The following is a 12984-nucleotide window of genomic DNA, read 5'->3' on the forward strand; positions in this document are numbered from 1 at the left end:
GGACATTCTAATATATATTGCAGCTTGCATTTTCTGTAATCCTTTTTATCCCTCAATATTAGAGACATTTTGCTGCCCTTTAAAAATCATTATTTCAAGAATCATAGTGTACGCTTTCAATGCCTGTTCTTTGCTACTAAATCTTTACTCCTTTTCTCATGGCCCACACAGCACTTTTTTTCAACCAGCTGCAAGATGAAGCCTTAGTATTACTCTTTTAGACTAGTTACCTCAGAGTATTTTCTTATATGACATTACCTGAGTTTATTGCAGTAGCATGAGATACAAGGAAAGTTTCATGATTAAGTAACAGAGAAACACGTTGAGGGGCATGGAGGCCATATTTTGACCATGTAGATGAAATGTTCACATAACAGGAGTAAAAGCTCTTTCATGCCTTCCTCCACAGTAGTCAAGGTGGGCCAGTAATAACTGCAATGATATACCAGGAATAGCTGCAGAACAGTTCATCCTATCCTCACCATTGTAGCTGAAGGACCCCAAGAACTAGAAACTCAGTGCTAACAACATATGCACCCACTAGCTCTCTACAGCTGAAAATTTGTTCTTTAAGTGAATTAGTACATGAAATTAAAAGGCAGGATCCTGATTAGTTGGACAAGAGACTGTATCAGGTTATCTGCCAGAATGCAACCAGCTTCCATTTCTGAGGAGGGGGGAGAGAAAACAGGAGACCAGCCACCAGCCAATATTACAGGGAGTGAAGAAAACAACTGTGAGTCAAAACACAGACACAGTTCATCCCTGCAGGAAAGAAGCTAAAGGTAGAAAAATCTCCCTACAACAAACACAGCAGTGAATTAATTAGTTTTAGTATTTTGCGGTGTAAACTGTGTGGGTGTTTATGGGATTTTGGTCCTTGTTTAAACCACAGGAGCCTTCAAATAAGATTGTTCTTTTTCTTAACTCTTTGGCTTTGACTCTTTTGTTTTTATCAAAGAGATATAACAAGAGTAGTGGATTTACTGTGTGGAATTTAACCGCCTGTACACTAGCTTCCCTAAAGGAATACTAGCATCCCTTCAGTAGAGAACTGTTGTACCAAAACATAATGTCGAGAGTAAAGAACACATACTTTAAATAAACTTTCAAATATATGTTTCTATGGGAGCAAATTAGCTATAATATATGGAAGGACTGTATCCACACTACAGCCATTGTGTCCTCCCCTTTCCCTGGCCACATCTTGCTGTCTGCATTTTAAATGTCTGTGTACATGTTCAAGATTCAGATGTTTGTCCCCAGCTGACTTAAAGGAAGTCCATGAATTATATTTGACATGTTCTACAGACCATTTGACAAGTACTGCATTACCAGAACCAGTTTCATATGCTTGAAATAGAATTTTGCTCACTCCTGAGGCTGAGTAGGGCAACACCTGAGAAAAATAGTATAAGAGAAAGGGATTCATCCACACTCCAGAAACTTTTCTTAGAGCAAACATCAGGGAGAAGAAATGAAAATAAAGCCTGTTTTAAGATGTGAGGAAATGGGAAATTTATAATCCATCAGGATAAGAGGAAGAGCTGACAAGGACCACGTCTCTTCTCCTAATGCACAACTTGGTTAAGTCTATCCTTAGCTTTCTAACCTAACCTAATACAGACCTTTGATCTGTATACAGATGCCTGTTGTTCAGTGCCCTTTTTGTTCTAGGAAAACTTCTTTCCCAACTATAGTTCCCAGCTGGTTGCACAAGTTTCCTATAAAAGAATTGAACTATTACAGCAGTATGGCTTTATGTCCCTTAGGAGAGGTCACAAGCTGCTGCGCCAAAGGGGACGAATAAGAAGAGGCAGAAAGATACAATCCCACACAGAACCTGGTCTAAAGAGAGGCTCTCAAAGGAACCTGTTACAGAGAGCAATTCTCATGCCTTCATTTAAAGACAGTGAGCTCTCTCTGCCCTGGAAACAAGTGAAAGGAAATATTGGGTGACATCAGCATAGAATCATATGCATATGCATATCATAACATATCACTAGTCATCACACAGATTTAGTTCCATGAGACTGACGGAGTTTTTAAACCTAACATTCTTTGTTATCAACAGTCTGTACATACCTGTGATGCAGGATGAATTTCCACAGATCTGCTTGTACATGAGGGAAAAAGAGGAAAATAAACAAAAGCCACCTTAAAATTTTGATCAGGTGTCTTAAGTGTTTCACAGCCTGTTAGCATTTAGCTCATCAACATATAACACTTGTCAGATGAGTAAAGAAAATGATATATAGATGAATAGATAATCATGTTATACCTTTATTATGTTCTTTAGCCACTTTAGAAGCAAAGTTAGCAACTCAGTACAAAAGTCTGAGATGACAGCCGTCTGACAAGAAAAAAATATATTATGGGGGGAAGGACAAACAGAAATATCCAAATTAATGAGGCCAATATGATCAAAGCACAAAATACAATGACTATTCCCACTAACGAGTGTATGTGAAGGTATGGAGTGGTGGTTTCCAATCAGGATAGGAACTTCATGTTCTTGTTTTTAGTATACAATAGAGGAGAAACAAAACCAGAATTAGTATTGCTAACTACAGCACTGATGAGGTCTAAAACCTTAATGATAGAGGAAAACCTCTAAAAATCTGAAGTACTAATTCAAATGGAGGGAAAAATATGGAATTGTAGAGTCAAACAGTTACTAACTGTGACTATAGCTTTTTTCTACAGAGATTCAGTGAACGTACTGAATGATATTACTAATGAAGATGTCTTTCATGTTAGTGCCAGAGAACTGCAGTCTAATAAAAGGGCCAAAATTTCTCAAAATTGCAGTATAAAGCTATGTCTTATATTTCCCACCTCTTTTTGGTAGAGTTTTTTATCTGTCAGACTGTAAGTGACTTGCTACTTCACCTCTTGAACAGACAGGACAGTTTCCCAGTCATTTACTGTAGTCACTGGTTTTGGCAACATTGGCTTCTCTGGATGGAAAAAGCACCCATTTTACAGTTGAAGGTAAGCACAGTATAATTTTATGCATGTCAGAAGTTGTTGACTTAAAGCCAAGGGAATGATTACTGAAAGAAACCTCTAGAATATTTTGCAGACAATTCGCTATTTTGTCTGGCCTCTGAAAGATCCACTGATCAAAAATTTGTATGTCTTACAGAGAAAAAAAAAAATACATTAATTAACCAAGGAACAGTAATAGAATCTCCATTAAAGGGAGGAATGTATTCTAAACTCTTCTTAAACATGCATCCCAGTGTGGCTTGTTAACAGATGCATAACATCGAGGGGAGATCTCACCTAGGGAAGAAGCCTTCTTTATCTTTCACAGAAAAATTTATCAAATCTACCTAAATCAAAGGCCATAGCAAAGTAGTATTTTTTTTACTTCCTTTTTGCCATATCAGCTGAAGAAAAACTCATTTCTCTACCTAGTCATCTCAGATTGAGCCTAAGTATTTACATAATGATTATCACCATGGCAGCTATATTTATAGTATTTTTCTTCACTTTCCCAGTGACTGTAGCTTTTGTTTTGACAAATAGTGTTAATAAAAATAAAAATTGGTCAAAAAAAAGCTTTGTGTCTTCTATATAATTTTACCTGCTTCCCAGCTAATTAAAACAGCATTCTGAAAGGAAATTACTTTTCTTTCAAAAAATACCCTCTGATTTTATTTTAAAAAGCTTATGGGAAAGCTAAAATGTTTCAAGCAGAACCAGTCCAAAACCTGCACTTTCTTTAGGAGCTAGAAAACTGTAAATGTTACCTGAGAAAATAAATGGAACAAGGACAGAACATTTTGATAATGTGAAGGCAGCTATCTTTGGGACAAAGGTTGGTAACTGCAGTCCTTTCCATCACTAGTAGTTGTATAACTAAAGATTTTGAAAGAGAGTAGGAAAAAAAGAAACAACACATAATGTTACTGCCAAAAAAGGAAGAAAAAAAAAAAAAAAAGACTAAAATTGCAGAGAGCCAGAGTGAATAGTTACTAATTAGTCCCTTACCCAGATAGAGATAAATATCTGTATTTCAGGGAAACAGGTTACAGCTTCTTTTTATTATTATTATAATTACAGTGACTAATTGAGGATTCACGCACAGAGTGTGTTTGTAGGCAATAGAATAAATACATGCAGTGAGCTCCAGAGAGATGACGGCAAAGGAAAAATAGTAAGCAGGCAGCTGGGAATGTCATGTATTTCACCCTAGCAGAGTGTTTGGCATGGTACCTTACTGCTGGCTGATGACCAATTTTCTCATTAGAAGATTTGTTTTGTTTAGGCACAACAGCATAAATAAAAGGTAAAGTATTGCACTTTCAGGTCCATGTTTGCCTCCTCATTTCTTCCCACTCCTAAAGATTTTAAAGGTACATATATTTTCAGCACAAGTGGGATTTCAAAGAACAGACCTATGCTCTCACTCAGCAATCACTCCACCTTTGATGCCTGATGTTATTATTCTGCCGCTGGGAAATTAAGCCATGGATGGATGGATGGATGGATGTTGTGACCCAAATCTAAATAAACAGTATATCCCAGACAGTACTTATTCCTCTACCTCTTACTTTTGTACTACCAGTGAGATCTTCTCCCAGCTGGCACCATAAGAGTAAAACCAAGCTTTATGACCTTCCCAGGACACTTGCTCAATGGGGGACAGGAAGATGTGTGTAGTTCATAGATGGCTCCTTTCTTTCTCCGTAGACAGACTTGTCAGTGTAGCGGATCTACCTAACACAGCTAGAATATTCCCATATAAGTCCACACTTTCTTGCCACACAAAGCCAAGCCCAGAGTAAGAATAATCTATAGTATCTTAATTCCTTGTGCCATTTCTACTTGCTGGTTTGAATCTTCTAGACGAGTGACTTACATGGTGTAATCTTGTGTCCTCTAGACCACAAGGAACTTACATCACCGATAGCTCTCCATGCAGTAGCTATCCATATGCACTCACAAGTGAAATGACATAGGCCACAGGTGAAAATGTAGTCATTCTCTTTCAACCACATTCTGATTGATAGATGTTCTTACGTAGTATCTCCACACATGAAACCAGAATTCCTTGCTTACAACACCTGATCAACATGTGGAAAAGGTTATAACACTCTCCCATCTACAGGGAAGCAAGGAAGAAAACAGCATGCTGAGATACAGCTATGCTAAGATAGGAAAACGCTTTCCAGGCAGGCTTCCTCCCCCAGTTTGTCATCTGCCAGTGTCTGACTGTATCATTTCAAGTGTTGCATGTCTAGGAGGAGTTAATCCACCATGTTGACCTCCAGAACTTACAACTTTTAAACTAATAATATAAATTCATTATTAACTTTGTGCTCTTTTAAATTGCTTTAAGCAGTTTTGCACTTTTTGAAAGCTGAGGTGCCTGTCAAGACTTACTGGGGATCAGAAGAAGAATCCTGATATTGGCTCTCCTGGGACTGATGGAAAGGAGAACACAAATTTCTCTCACCTGCAGCTGAAGCACAGGCTTGCTCCTCCCATCCATTTCCTTTTCCCCAGACAAGTTAATACAGGTTGATACTATCTCTTGCTGGATTCTGCCACAATTGCTAACTTTAGAAATCTCTGTCAACATCAACTGAGGTCTCAATGATTTTACTTCATGGCAGACTTAGAAGCTTTGTTTTTTTCCCTATCTAATGAGATGAGAGACCTGGTAGGTAAGAAGTGGGGCAGTTCAGCAGGCTTGCTTGGAAAGGAGAATGGACAAATGCCAGCTGAGGAAAGACAGCTTCATTTCCAAGAAAATGTATTAAACCGGCATTTGTAAGTGTAAAGTCAGCACAACAACTCAAGATCAGATTGGTTGCAGTAACCTGACCACAGCTGTGAGTAAATTCACAGTGATGAGCTGCAATGAGCTAATAACCTCTAAATCCCTGTAGTCTCTGAATTCTCATAAGCTTGCACAAAAACAATTCAATGTATTTAAAAAAAAAAAAAAAATGTGATAAAGAACTTGGCAAGCACAGCACAGGTTGCCAATGAGAAGGTGGTAAAAAGTCAGTCAGCCTCTCAGCCTGTGCTGGGATGCTACCTGCAGCTATGTTTGCCATAGATATCCTAATTAAGAGAGAACTTAGTTTTAAAAATATGTAGAGTTCTGATGTTGTAAATATGTAATCTTAATTGACCTTGTCATAACAGGACGATGAAATGAGGAGAAACAGAAAAGGGAACCAGTTCATTTACAATGTTGCCTCCATCCTTCCATGAAAGTTAAGTCAACCCAGTCAACACATTAACTTCTCTGCTTCTTGCTGAACTTCTTGAATCATCTTTGACAGCTTCACCTTTCATCACAGAGCTGTCATTTGGATTGCTCAAGCTGATCAAAACTGCTTGAGGGAATCTTTCTCCTTTTCACCTTGCCAACAGAACAAGTGGGAATGTGAAGTCTGAATAAACTCCAGTGTCATACCTTCAGAATAACATGGGTCACCTGAGAACTGTGCAGTGTTTCTGTCAGTGTTTTAGTCTTGTGGCAGTGAGATTGTATTCAGCTTTGTATCTACTTATTTCTATGTCTGCAAAATCCCCTTACCTCCACTGCACAACAAAGGCTTTGATTAGCACAGAAACTCCTTTTTGACACAGACTGCCACAAAGAGTCAAAGAATTTGGCAGAGTTTTGCGACATATGCTCTCAGTGCCCTGCAATATTTAGACCTGCAGCAGTATCATTTGCTTTAGGAAAATGTTCTTTCACAATTTTTTTTGGAATTAGATCTTCAGAGGACCATAGTGACATCTGGAGTTCATGCACTGCACATTTCTAAGTAGAAGGGCAAGACTGTTGTTTTTACACTCTTCCACTTCTGCCAGATATGACTCAGTCTTGTTCTATTCTAAGTAGTCAGTGTCAACAAATTATATTTGCTTTAACTATAGAAAATATGAGTAATTTAAAAAAAGAAGGAGAAGGAAAAGAAGGAGAAGGAGAAGGAGAACAAAGGAACAAGAACAAGAGATATTGAGCAACCACTGTAAGTAAAACAAATAAGAAAATAACATGAACCATGTTGGACCTTTAGTTTCATAAAATACCTAAACGACCTTAAAAGAAGAGAAAACATGAAAAAATATGTCATTAACTTTCAATCCAGAATTAGTCTCCCAGGGTCCTTCTTTGCTTTTAAAATTGGAACTTCAAATTTTAAGCTATCTATGACCTTTCCATGTGTATTTTTTTATATATATTACTTTGCTATGTAGTAGAATTGTACTGCTTTCCAAATAGAGCAGTAAAATACATTAAAATGCACTCAGAAAGGGGCAGAGTTATAGCTAAGTTTGTATACAGAACTTTGGGCGTTTAATATTTTTGTGCTTATACATAAACATGTTGTTACAAATGAAGGCTTTCTGAAGAATGCATTACACAGGAGGAGCAAAAATTCTTTTTGTTTATATGAACAATGCTTGCTCGGTTCTTTTGTTCTAACTTCTGCCTCTGCTATATAGAAACAATTAACACTTAGCTGAAGTGAGCTTGCAGGAAAATTCACTGGAGTGGAGAAGCAGGATGTACGTTCTTGTTTTGGCTCCCACTCCTGTATCTCATTTTCAACCACGACATTGAGAACAGTCAAGGGCCTATACTTCCTAATTTGTCAAGTGAAAGAATCTCATATTTCTGGGACAAGACACTCAAATACTCATGCATAAAAGAAATAAATACTATCATCTTTTTCCCGTGACCCTTAAGAGACTTGCTTTAATACAGTTCAGGCAATCTAGCAGGATCAGCACTGGAACAACATGTATTTTTGCAAATTTGGATTAAGATACATTGGCAGAACTCCACAGCAATGCAGATATGCTCATTGCTATCTAAAATCTTACCATGTTCATCTAGAGCACCATTCCTTTTCAAAGTTGCCATTTGTATGAAATTATATATATTATTAAGTCCTCTTGGGAATCATTTTACAGATATTAGCTACTCACTGAAACAGAATTATTCAAAAGAAACAGGTAGGCTTCGTGTTTTGACTCTGTTTCCAGAGTCAAAAAAAAAAGGTTGGTCTTTGTTGCATAATCTCTCTCTACAGGTAAGTCTCCGAGATTCTTCCCTCATAGCACCAAAGCAATGAAATATCAAGTAACACCATCTCTCACCTAATGTAAAAAGAGATAGCACAGGAATAAGCCTGAATACATAAAAAAGTTTGTAATCCGTTCCTTTAGATCTAAAAAGCTTTGGATCAATTTAAAAATTAAATCCCAACTGGCTTCATTGGCCCTGTCATTATTGGTTTTTCTAAGGAATAGATAACACAAGACTGTACTTCAGTGATAACATTCTTTCATATGCATTTGCAGATGAGCTGCACTTCCCCATCAGTGTTTCTGCAGAAGAGATGTCTTACACACACACAGAGAAACCTCTCTATGCTCAAAGAGTTCAGAAATACTGCTTTCAGCATATAAGACAGTTACTGGATGGAAATGTTTTATTCCTGATAATTGCATGACGGAATCAGAGGCTCAACATGAGCCTCTCCCGTTGGTATTTTGAATCATCAATTGGGTATGTAAAGTTAACACTCAAATTGAAAGTTCAAGTCTGTAAGAAGAGATCCAAAGTGTTTTTCCTTTTGACAGCTGTTGTTCAGATGTTTGGATGGCTATTCTGATGTTCAAATAAAGCTTTTCAGTTATGAGAGTGCTTATTGTAACATAGTATGAGTTATAGCAATATAGTCTTAACTCCTCCAGAAGGAGCAAGCTGCTACATGAGACACAATCATTTGGCTAGCTACAGCTGAAATAATTTTGTATCTTGTAGAACTGGCAAAAAAACTAGCAAGTGCATTTGGAGAAAATAGTATTAACATTTAGCCCACACAAAATATAAACTTTTATTTAAAGATAAAATCTTTTGAAAACAAATAAAACAATTCCTTCCTTTCTCATTCTTTTTTAAACTTTTATTTTCACTTCTTTAAGCTTTGTAAAAGCAAGTTTGAAGCTGAAATTATAGTGGAAATTATATTAAACAACCACCTTTTATCCCTTTTCAAGAAAGCCTTTTGCAGAACTGTTCTGTACTTCTGAAGCAAAATAATTTTGTAGAAGTGTGTTCATTTCAATGGCATTCAAATTCTGAAGCCAAAGTGTTTCTGTTCATTTTGGAGGGGTGAAGGAAATGACAGGCAGAGTGTGGGACCATAAGGCCAAAACCATAAGCATTCTCTTTAAAAATAATCAAAGAAAAGTGGATAGGGGAAGGGGAAAAGTCTTAAAGAGGAAAGAATAAAGGGAAAAAGGGAAAAGGGGAAAGGGGAAAGGGGAAAGGGGAAAAGAGAAAGTGGAAAGTTTATAAAGTCTTGTGTCCTGGGAGTCTCTCTGAAGGTGCCACTTCAACAGACAGCTGTGCCTGCACTGGCCTTGCCACCCTGTTTAGATAGCGTGCACGTCTGTGTAATTCCTGTCCACCCCCTCCAACCACTTTCACTGACTGTTATGCCCCTGTTGCCCTAATCCCATACTTTGTCTGTTATTTCTCAGACAGACTATGTAATTTAATCTTTCCTTCTTCACCCTTAAACCAATCCATCTACTTCTTAATACAATGTTGGTTTTCTCTGTTTGGAAATGATTCCAATGTATTAGATTCCCTGCTAATTAAGAGCTCAGAGAATACTTACAAGGTTGGTAAATCCTGAAAATCTTCTTTCTAAAGCAAGAAGGCAACACCATGAACAAAAATATGAACCTTAGAGGAGAAAAAGAGCTTCTGAGCAAGTCTGTGTAAAATAATGACATTGCTTTAAATTCAGTGTGAGCCTGCCCCATACATAGTAGCACAAAAGGCTGGCAGAGACAGAAGAAAGGGGTGTATTGTTTTCTCTAGTCATGAAAGTTTTCTGATTACTATATGAAATGTATTAAAACCTTAAGTCCCAGTTATTCCTACTCCTACATTGGTTCATCGGTGGTTAAGTTTCGTGTGTGAGGTGTCCAAGGCCAGGCTGGATGGGCCCCTGGCCAACGTGATCTAGTGGGTGGCATCCCTGACTATGGCAGGGGCGTTGAAACTAGGTGATCTTTAAGGTTCCTTCCATCCCAAGCCATCCTATGACTCTGTGATAATACATAAAGCAGGAAGGTGAAGACTGCAATAAGAGCATTTACTGAAGTATCTTTATTACAATCTTAATCCTGATCCCACTTTCCAGGCCAACTAGCCCAGTGGCACCAGATGGATAAAGAGGAGCCCTGGGAGGACAGACTTCAGCTCAGTGCTGTTGAGCTCCTTGCTTGTCTATAACTGGGCAAAATGACTTTCCACATGACTCATCATTAAGAAATAAGGCAGTACATCTCATGTCCCTTCACATGACACATGCAGAGAATGCAAGAATATGGATGCTTGATTGGAACGAGACAAAAGTCAATCAGAGTTTTTTTTCTTTTTTTTCTTGGAGTTGTGCGGGTGCCTTCATCTCCCCTATGGCCAGGCTACAAAGGAGGAGAAAAATCCTGCTTCATATGCAATTGACCTCCAAGTTCTTGAACTGGAATACGCAGAATAACACATAATATGTGGCACATCCCTTGGCATTATTCAAGTAATCTGCCTCTTCATCTCTCCATTCATTTGAAAAGGCCATTGCACTCCCAAGAAATCTGTTGTTAGATTAACATAAGTGCTTTCAGATATTTTATGTCTAATGGTGTTCTACAGCTGAGAATGTCTTCAAAAAATTCCTACCCTGCATTAACTGCATTTCCACTCACTTTTAGCATGAGAAATGAATCTGAGGCATAATGGCTATTTTCACTGATTCTCTTTTTAGTCCGTTTGGGGAAAAATGAAAAAATAAATAAATAAATTTAAAAAGAAAAAAAAAAAAAAGAATATTTAACACTGTAGTTAGAGTTTTAAAGAAATAGACATAAGGAGGAAGAATATCCCCAGAGTCCACAGAAATGACTGACTTTTATTTTGTAGCCAAACTATTGGCTATCTAATGGTGTATGTAGCATGAAGATCAGCATAATTCCATTCACATCAGTTAATCAAGCCCTTTAAAATTCTCCCTGTCTTTCATCTTACCTGGAAGAAAACAAGAAAAAAAGAACCATCAGAGGACATCTGGAACATGGATCTTCCTTCCAAACATCCCTGCCTGCTGCATAAAAAATTATGTTTTTATAGATTTGCCAATCAATTTTTTAGACAGATTGTATTGCACCACCCCTCATGGCTCTATCCTGTGTCAAAGCAAAAATATGCAAGGTGTTGGTAGGTCCTAAACCCCATGCAATCCCTGCTGTGCACACAGACTGCATCGGGGAGTTCAAACCTAGTTTATGAGGAGCCATTTTAAAAAAATAAAATAAAAATAAAAATAAAAATAAAAATACTAAGTAAATAGAAACTTGCACTGTAAAAGCACTAGCCAGTGCTTTTACAAGATATCTGTTTTAAAATAATTTGTAACCAGCTAGATTATGGGGCTACTAAAAAGATATCTGACTACCAAAAACATTAGTTTTAAACATTAATTTCTACTCAAGCCAAGTAAAATGCAAAACAGACACTTGAAAACTTCAGAACTTCTCTAGAAGCCACAATTCATCATTAGTACTTATCCCAAAGAAGTTACCCATTATAACCAGGAACTGTTCTATTATTGAAATTTTACAGTGTTATTTATACAGTTTACCATCCTGATGGCTGAATGAATGTCTATTCCAATGACAGTGTCCCCTTTTTCTTGAGGGAATTCAAAAATGAACATGGGCAGGCATGAATTTGTGGTGATTTGTATTATTCCCATGCATGTTACCTCCTCTAAAGTTTTTAATTCATCACTACATATACTAAATATTTTGGATGCAGCAAAAACACACAAGTAACCAAAGCTCTGAATGACTGGAGATGCAATTAGCAGAATTAATACAAAACTAAATAAGGTTAATCATGGCTGATTCAAATAAGATTAAATAATTCCAGGAAACTAATTAATGAATGAAAAGTGTCATGCCACTGCTAGAAAATTATTTTTAACATAAAACACAGAGAAAATGATCCAGCTCAACATTTCAGTCAGAGTACATCCACCTCTTGCAATGGGCCATGGTGCAGACATCTCTGAAGCAGTCCTAAACACACTAGTGCCAAGATTGTGGGAAGCACAACAGGCCTTGACATTGCTGTCAGCCACTGGCTGGTACAATTAGCCCAAACACAACACCATGTTGAGGTGGCTAGATTGCCTGGGAGCCTCAATTCAATCTTTTTGGCGTATTTGTTTTGTTCCCCAGAGATATTGGTCTAGTCATGGGATCTGTAGCACCTTCCTGGTGCATCCAGAGTCACCAAGTGTAATAACAGTCCTACAACTTCGGGAAGAGAGTTTGCACTTGTAAAGAGCAGCTTGTTCTTATGTATTTGCTTGACTTGGAGACTAAATCAAGAGTGCTGCAATAAAGTTAATGAACAGCAAGTGCCAGCCAGCTACAGAGCTTTTCAAAGGAAACCCTGCAAACTAAAAAAGATGCCCTCAAACCATCTGACTGCAGAGAGACTAAGGGGATTTTAGACCAGATGGCTACATATACAGTGAGTAATCAAAGACAGCAACCTTAGTAAAACTAAGGCATTTTTAAAAGCTTTACTTGTTTTCATCCATCTCTGATTTTCTTTTTTTTCCCACAGGAGGAACTCATTTTAAATTTAGTCTGTTTCTGCAGTGCAGAGGAATGTGTTGCTGCAGGAAGCACAAGCAATGCTTACCACTGGCTGCTGTGGAAGTCTGTATTTACTTAAGGAAAAAGTTCTTATCCTAATACTACTAGACTGAAGCAATAGATTGGTGAAAGTGCAAAACTGGAAAGCTGCAAAACAAAATTAAAAAAATAATAAAAAAATAGTAGTGCCTCATCTGCAGCACAAGGGATACAAAACAGAGGCAGAGGGTCACTGACAGTTTGTCAGCAATAGTCCTAATG

This window comes from Aythya marila (assembly GCF_965140915.1).
Source record: "Aythya marila genome assembly, chromosome: 2".
Taxonomy (NCBI): domain Eukaryota; kingdom Metazoa; phylum Chordata; class Aves; order Anseriformes; family Anatidae; genus Aythya; species Aythya marila.